Genomic DNA, 8,002 nt, shown 5'->3' with positions numbered 1-8,002 from the left:
CCGGGTCCCTAGGGGCACTCTGTCCTGTGTCTCCCTGCCTTGGCACATAGTAGAAGCTCAGTAAATGAATGTGACTTCCTATCATCCCCATCAGGCATTTACCGAGCAATCACCCTGTGCCAGGTGCTGTGCCCAGCTCAGAGGCAAAGATGTCTCCATGGAGGAGTGCTCAGGATGGCAGGTGACCACAGGCACATATGAAAATTATTCCAAATGATGCAGAAAACGCTATGAAAGGAGAAACAATGATCACAGCAATACTTAGACCTCACATGTGCCTGGGGATCTGCATTAAGTGCTTTGCCTCTTAATAAATTCTCATCCACCCTATGAAGTTCTTACCTTTATTTTATAGATTCAGAAACTGAGGCACAGAGAGGGTTAGGAACTTGCCCAAGGTCACACAGCTGTGAGATGGTGAAAAGGGCAGTGGAAGCACAAAGGAAGAAATGGTACCAGAAGGGGAATCAGGTATGAGAGGAAGAGCTTTGGGGTGGGCCTTGAAGCATGAGACTTCCATCCCTTCTTTCCAATCTCTCTACCCTCGCCCTCCACCACTCCTCACTGCGTCCCACTGCTTGACTCTGAAGGACAGGCATGTGGTCTTTTCTGCAAGCACTAGCTGATTGGACAACAATGAGCACCTGACCAATGGACTGGACCAATGAGACTCTTGCTCATGAGAATTTCAACATGCATAACCAGAGAGTGGGAGCAGGATCATCAAATGCCTGGGAGGTCGAAGAGGAGGGCGGACAGAGCAGATCCAGAAACAAGCAGAGCCCAGAAGCTATGGTAGTGCTTGGGGGTGGGTGGGAGAGGGTAGGAATGAACCTGGTTTGGATCCGGTTCTTTCCCATTTCTAAGTTCTAGGGGCCTGGCTGGTCTTCCAGCTTGTGGAGCTCCCAGGGCACCCTTGTAGCCAGCCTCATGATCAAATCTTCTTTATTTAGGTGAATCTAGGGGCTTTGGTTTCTTGCCACCAAACAACGCCAGCTGAAGACAGATGAGTGAATGAGTCCGTGCAGGCTGGAGGAGACAGGGGAGGGATGGAGGCTGGGACAGGGAGGGAGAGGCATTCTGGAAACTTCAGGCTGGGATTAGGGTGGGAGGAAGGGGGGCTGTGGGGCGTGGGTACTGAGTACAGACAGCATGGAGCCTGTGGGCCTGTCTGCCTCAGAGGTCGTGCCCAGGTGTTGATGGGGCTGCTCCATTTGTGAGGTTGCTGGGCCCTCCGCCTTGTCACAGAGGCTCCGTGGCTCATTTTCAATCAGGACCTGTCCCCAGCACACAGCAGAGTTAATTAAACCTAGCCCTCCCTTCAGCCAGGGATTGAAAAGCCGCCTCCTCATAGAACAATTAATATTTTCAGCCCCTCCCCGCTCTTCCTTCTTCCCTCCTTCTCTTAATATCTCGCCTTCATCATCTCAGACTCTGCTTGCTGCCCATAAATTAGCATTAAGAAGCCAAGCAGCAAAGAGGAGGGCAGGACAGAGGGCCCATTTATTCCTCCCGGGACAGGGAGACCCTGCCTGTCAGCGAAGGTTAGGGCTAGCCGCAGTGGCCGCTGAGTCGCTGGGAGTGGGTGTCTTCACCTCTCTGTTTTCTCGCCCATATCACAGGGGTCATACGGTCTACTGCATAAGACTGTTGTCAGGATGAAATGAGGTTCGTATAAAGAAAGTGCCAGGCACAGTGCCTGGCATGGAATGTATCCTATTTCTTTCTTACTCCCAAGGTAGGTGTGGCCAGGGATCTCTAGTCTAAAGCCAGGTGGGCCTCAGCCTTGCTGTGTGACATTGGGCTCGTCACTTGGCTTCTCTGAGCCTCTGTGGAGAGGAAGGCTATTGTGAGCCAGAGGGCGGGCATTATGGCGCGATGGTTAAGAACCCGTGGTCTTGTGTCCCATCCTCTCTGTCTCTGCTGTTTTCTTGCGCTACCAACCAACTCTAGCAAGGGCTTGACTCTCTGAGCCTCAATTTCTTTGACCGTAAAATGGGGTGATACCTCCCTCTTTGAGGGATCAAAGGTGCGAGTATGTCTGAAGGATTTGGAACAGCGCTTAGGACAGAATCAGCACTTGATGGCGGCTATTCTTACTTATTTATCTGGGTCCACTCCTGCCCTCAACGAGCCTGAAGCCAATGGGAAAGCCTGTTCTCAGGGGATGAATCTGGACTTGCTATATGGAGCCACTCCAGAAAGAAGAGGCCACTGCCTTGGCTGGCGGTTACCGTGTCTCAGATTGTGAAGGGGTGGGTGAGGAGTTTGAAACAGAGGTAATGAAGCCCCAGGCAGGGCTGGTAGGAGGAATTAAGTGGGATTACCATGCAAAGTTCTTGGTGGGTGGCCCTTTCCTCCATCCACTGCCGCCCTGCTGATAGGCCATTGCAACCCCTGAGACTCTCCAGCAAACCAGAAGCACTAATTGAGCACCAGTTGCATGCAGGTGTCGTGCCAAATGCTGGGGATGGAGACAGGCAGGACGCAGACCTGGAGCTGCCCTGTCTTGGGGCAGAAGTGCTAGCTTGACCTGCACTGAACTGAACAGTGGCTTCAGGCTCTGGGGTGTGATGAAGGCTTCCCAGGGAGTGATGCTTCTAGAGCAGAGTGGTCAGGTGCAGACACAGGGCCAGAGGGGCTGAAAACAAGAGAGGAGCTTCTGAGAGCAGGATGCCAGGGCCTTGCTTGGGGGTTGGCCCTGCCCCAGCCCTTTTGACTGGCAGGTGCACTCTGGGGTCTGACCGGAATCCTCGCTGTCTCAAAAGGGTCTCCAATGGCATCATCCCAATGACGGATCTTGTGAACCATTTTTCTCAGTGTAAGGTCAGAGAGTGAGATGGGTGTCCTCATGGGATTCAGAGGACGCTCTGGGATGGTGGTGGGTTAGCGCCACCTGCACAGGACAACTGGACTGTTGGTACTGAGGTGGGTCTGCTTTACACCCTGGAGATGGGCAACTTTTAGGTATACACTGGTTCTTACCGTTGTTACAATCTTTATCTTTTGGTGTCCTGGGCCATGAAGCCATCGATGCGTATTTCCTTGCTGTGTCTGAAAGTCAAGGCTTTTGGTTTGTTGTCGGTGTTAGGAGTGTGAGCACAGAGAGGATTCGAGTTCACCTCTGCTGCCCTGGCAGGTTTCCTTTCCCTGGGTGCAGCTCCCCCTCTGGTGATGGTCAGTATTGCACTCTTTCCAAATGAGTGTTGAGTAGAGGAAAACCCTGTTAAACGGGCTCAGAGTCCTTCCACATGTCTTGTCTCAGTGTGTCCTTCACGGTCACCATTTGATAGGAGAGGACTTCAAAGCCCAGAGAGGTTTGGTGACTTGTCTAGGGCCGCACAGCACGCTGATCCACCACTGCCAGCCTCTGGTTAAGGGCTCAGAGAGCCAGGCCCCTGTCCCCCACCAGCACTGCCACTGTCTTTGCCATCTCTGTGTTACAGTCTTCTGGTCATTTCTACAACCACTGTCTCATGTGATCCTCTCCACAGCCCCTTGATCTGGGTGGGACAGTAGCAATCACACATTACTGTCATTTTTCAAAGGGGACACCTGCGGCTCCACGCAGGCTCACGCTGGCCTCAGTCACACAGAGTGAGGCGATCCAGCCTGCAGAGCGGGGCAGCCCTCCCGGGAAGGCTCTGCTCCTGCCCCAACCCCGCAGCACCGCCCCCTCCCCCACCAGCACAACTCCGAGGCTCCTCAGCTGAGAGCCCTCGAGGGTGGGGTAGGCAGGCACCTCAGAAAACTGTTTTATGGGCCTGAGATCTCCAAACACCAACATGCGATGCTTTTGTTTTCTCTTAAAGGAACAGAAGACATTCTGAGTTCTGACCACTGACCCTGCTCTCAGCCGAGTGGGACAAAAGCAACAGGTGCCCCGTCCAGGAAGACAGACGAAGTCCCTGCTGCAGGAGACATTTCCTCTTGTCTGGAAGTCATCTTGGGGGTTTTCAAACACGTGTCCATGGGAGAACACGGCGAAATTTGTCACCAGGAGTGTCCAGTGAGTTCAAAGAGCTGGGACTTGGGGTCATTCTGGCCCCATCATGTCTCCCCCCAGGAGGGCAGTACACGAAGTCAGACTAAACCTGTGGGGAGTCCCACTTGGACCAATGGGAGCCCTGGCTCCAGGGCCTGGAACCTACCAGCTCTTATGAGGATTAAATAAATCGGTGCAGGAAAAGCACTTGGAACAGTGCCTGGCTCCTAGCAGACTCCAAGTAAGTGAAAACCATTATTATCACTCTTCACAGCATTTGTGTACCGTCAGGCCGAGGGCAGGAGCCGTGTCTGTGAGGCAGTCAGATTTCAGTCTGGTAGTGGGAATAAGAGGAGAAGAACACTTTTTGGCCTCTGTCTTGCAGTGTCCTGAAACTTGCACCTCATTGCATTCAAAAAGAAAAACTGGTAACAACAAAACAAAGCAGGCCCCTCCTGGCTGGGGAAGGGGTCTCCTCGGGCCTGGCAGGGTCTCGGACAGGGGTCCAGGGAGAAAAGAGCCCAGAGGTGGGGTTGTGGCGCCGGCACCATCTCACAAAACCAGCTGTTTCATGGGCTGCAAAATGTCATGGGTCCCTGGGCACCAGGCCTGGGGCCCATGGTTGGGGCCGCGGTGCTCAGAGCGGTGTTGGCCTGTGTTTGAACATCATGGGATATGACAGGTGAGCGCACAGGGTGCTGAGGGTCCATGCTCAGTCAGGAAATGTCACCTCTGAGTCTAGGGTGCTTGGTCTGATGTGGAAAGAAGTCTGAGCTGCCGAGCCTTTATGGATAGCACCATCAGCCTCTCCCTCTCTGACTTTGAGGGGAAGCAGCCCAGCCCCTGCAGGAATTAGAGTCACCTGCCTCTCTCTCCTGTTCCTGCCTTTGTCTGCACCTGTTCTACCCAGAAATGGGCTAGAAGAGCCCCGAGGAAATGGGGGCTGCAGTGTCTCCTCCAGGATTTTGTTCTACATGGACCTTTTTCCACATGTCTGCACACACTACCCAGTGTCTGGAGATGTGTCATGCACCAGGCTGGGGGACATCGTTCTAAATCACAGGGTCCTGGGCAGGAGGCTGGGCGCAGAGCAACAACCACCTGAGCTACATCCATAAAACACTTCTCATGTGCCAGGCGCCAAAATGCAGTAGCTCTTTTAAGTCTCCCAATCAGCCTATGAGGGAGGCGTGACAACCCCCATTTTACAGGTGAGAAAGTCGAGGCTCAGAGAGCTAAAACAGTTGGAAAGGAGCAGAATCAGAATCTGAACCCAGCTCTGTGTGATTCCATTCTTAATCGCTGCAGTGCCACCTGCTTTGGAAAATGGGAGATGTTTAGTTTTCTTTAATAAACCCGCGCTCATCCTCTATTTTCCTTTTCAAAACAGATTTTGCAGTTTCTCCATCCGTTTGTTTCTTTGATCAGGAGGGAAGGACTGGGGCATGGCCTTTGCAAGTTAGTGACGAGGAAGCCGAGGCCCAGAGCAGAGAGGTGACTGGCCCCGAGGGGCAGCGGGGAAGCCCGGTCTCCCGCCTCCTCTCCCTAGAACGCTGAGTTAGAGGTGGCTGTGCGTCTGGGAGAAGCCATCTGCCCACAGAGAGAATGATGACCCCAAACTCATTTCCCAAAGTATCAGTCCCCTCTTTCTGGAGACTGGATTTCCGTTGTTAGCAACAGCTGCAGCCCCCAGCCTTTCATCCCACCTCCCGTTTTGGGGCTCCCTCTCTTTGCTGCAATTTCAACCCATTAACTGCTATGTGCCCGGAAGGTATTTCTATCGCCTGTGTTTTTGGAAACTCAGCTGCATTTGAAGTGTGGGGAACAAGCCCATGAGCTGCTTGGGGACCAGGGAGGATCTGGGAAACTCGCTCTGGCTGGCTTCACCTCTCACGACCCTGAGTGTACAGAACAGCAACCTGCTGCCTTCCGAGTAGGAGCCACGTGGGAAGCAGGGCAGGCAGATGTGCGTATTGTCATTTCCTTACCTAAACCCTTCCTGTGGCTCCCCACCATCTAGCCAGCCTTCTCATTTCTTCTATCCTTTCTTCTAAACATCCATCCATCTTAATTTCTTAATTACTTTATTAATTCGTTTAATGACGTCCTACCTCATCCCACTCCGATTTTCTGGTTTTCCAAAGCATTTATCACCTTTCAACATACTCAAATAATGATCTACCTACCTACCTACTATCTATCATCATTACTATTCATTGTCTTTCTCCACCACCGCTTCTCCTTGCCCACTAGAATAAAAAAAAATATCCACAAGGGCAAGAATCTTGTTAATATTTACTGGTATTCTATTGCTGCTCAGTAGGCACTTAATAAGCATTTGTTAAGGGAGTGAATGAACATGGTTATAATATTGAAGAAGACACTGATTTATAGGAATTAAGATTAAAGCTGGAAACTTTGCTGTGTTTAATACATGCCCATGTCCAGCCCCCTGCAGGAATATTTTTCCTCACCTTCCTTTAGGGCTTCTTAGGAGGGAAAGGTTGAAGTTATAGGCCAATAGGAAGAATTCAAGCCCCTCACCTGGCCTTGGGGTCCCCAACATCTGACCCTGCCTGCCTCTCCTGTTACTATCTTACAGGCCATCCGGTGAGCTGGAATTGCTTGCACTTGTCAAACACACTCTGAGCTCTCTTTTCATACCTCAGGGCCTTTGCCCACACTCTTTCCCTGAAGGAATCTCTTTCACCTGCTTGGCCAGCTGGAAAACATTCTGCATACTATTTGGAACTGCATTCAGATTACACCTTCTTTGGGAAGTCTTTATAATCTGTTCTTCCTTCCCATTTGGGGCAAAATTACCCTTTGTCCCGGTGACACCTTCTATGGAAGAATGTTGCATATCATGAATATCGTTTTTGTCTGTGTCCTCCACGCCATGGGAGCTCTTTGGGCCAGAAACTGTCTCCTCAGTACCTAGGAGAGAGTGGCATTTGGGAAATTATAGTAATAATAACTATTTGTGGAATTATCATAATCATAGCCGCTACTGATTATTGGGTACCTGCCAGTTACTGTTCTAAGCAACACTATACGGGAGGAACTATTATTTTCCCTGTTTATATTGAGGAAATAGATGCAGAAAGATTATGGTAATTTACCCAAGATTACACCTTAATAACCGGCAGAGCCAGAAATAGAACCTGGGCAAGCCGACTCCACAGGCCTTGGGCTGAGCGTCTCTGTGGCGTAAAGACGACTTTCCACGTGTCTGCGTCTCAGTGTTTTCGTCTGTATGATGAATTGTCAAGGTCAGGTAATATCTAAGGACGCCTTCATTGTCCTTGTTGTTACATAGCTAATGGAATTGCACTTCCTTTGTTCATCAAATGCCTCCAGGAAGGCAGAGTCCGAGTGGGCAAGGCCTGTCCCCTCAGTCCCCTTTGGTATATTTAGTCTAGAGTTAGGACCTTCACGGTCTGGAACCAGCGCACAGAGGAGCTCGGTGCGGACTTTCTGAGGTGGTAAGTGATGAGAAGAAGCAATGAGAGAAGGAGCGAGGTAGATGCATCCTCCCCTCCCAGCTCCCCAAATTCATCGAGTGGGTGTGGGTGGCTCCAGCAGTGTGTGGAGAGGGAGGCGGCAATGGCGAGAAGGAACTTGACAAGCTGGTGTCGTGTTAGAGCCTACGCACCTTTGTGAAAGTCTGCTGTCTGGCTCAGCCGTGGTCTGGGTGTTACCTAACTGCCCTGCTTTGGCACATGCCAGTGAAATCTCCCAAGACCCTGCCGGCCTGTGTCCTTAGTTCTCATGACCTGACCTTAGGACCCCGGGGTCATGGCTGCAGTGATGGATGGGCCTAGAGGTCACAACACCCAGATACCTCGTCTCTTTGGACCCTGTATCAGCTTCTGATTGCTGCTGTGATAAATGTCTGCAAACTTAGTGGCTGAAAATGACACACAGTAATCAATCCTCCTACCATTCTGGAGATCAGAGGTCTGAGAGCAGTCTCTCTGGGCCAAGGCCAAGTTTGTCAGCAGGGCCAGGCCTTTC

The 8,002-nt window shown here is 51.4% G+C and overlaps 1 long non-coding RNA gene across 1 annotated transcript in view; it reads left to right on the top strand.

Moving 5' to 3' along the window:
- Positions 1 to 724: 724 nt before the first annotated feature.
- Positions 725 to 8,002, top strand: part of LOC128626647 (uncharacterized) — a 30,000-nt gene continuing 22,722 nt past the window's right edge. The window contains exons 1-2 of the long non-coding RNA XR_008390632.1: positions 725 to 795; positions 3,813 to 4,226. This is a non-coding gene — a long non-coding RNA (uncharacterized LOC128626647). The remainder of the gene's footprint in view (positions 796 to 3,812; positions 4,227 to 8,002) is intronic.

The sequence above is a fragment of the Artibeus jamaicensis genome, unplaced genomic scaffold (assembly GCF_021234435.1).
Source record: "Artibeus jamaicensis isolate MK-2021 breed Jamaican fruit bat unplaced genomic scaffold, CSHL_Jam_final scaffold_847, whole genome shotgun sequence".
Taxonomy (NCBI): Eukaryota; Metazoa; Chordata; class Mammalia; order Chiroptera; family Phyllostomidae; genus Artibeus; species Artibeus jamaicensis.
The sequence above is the reverse complement of the archived record's forward strand: the minus strand, read 5'-3'. Positions and strand labels throughout refer to the sequence as shown.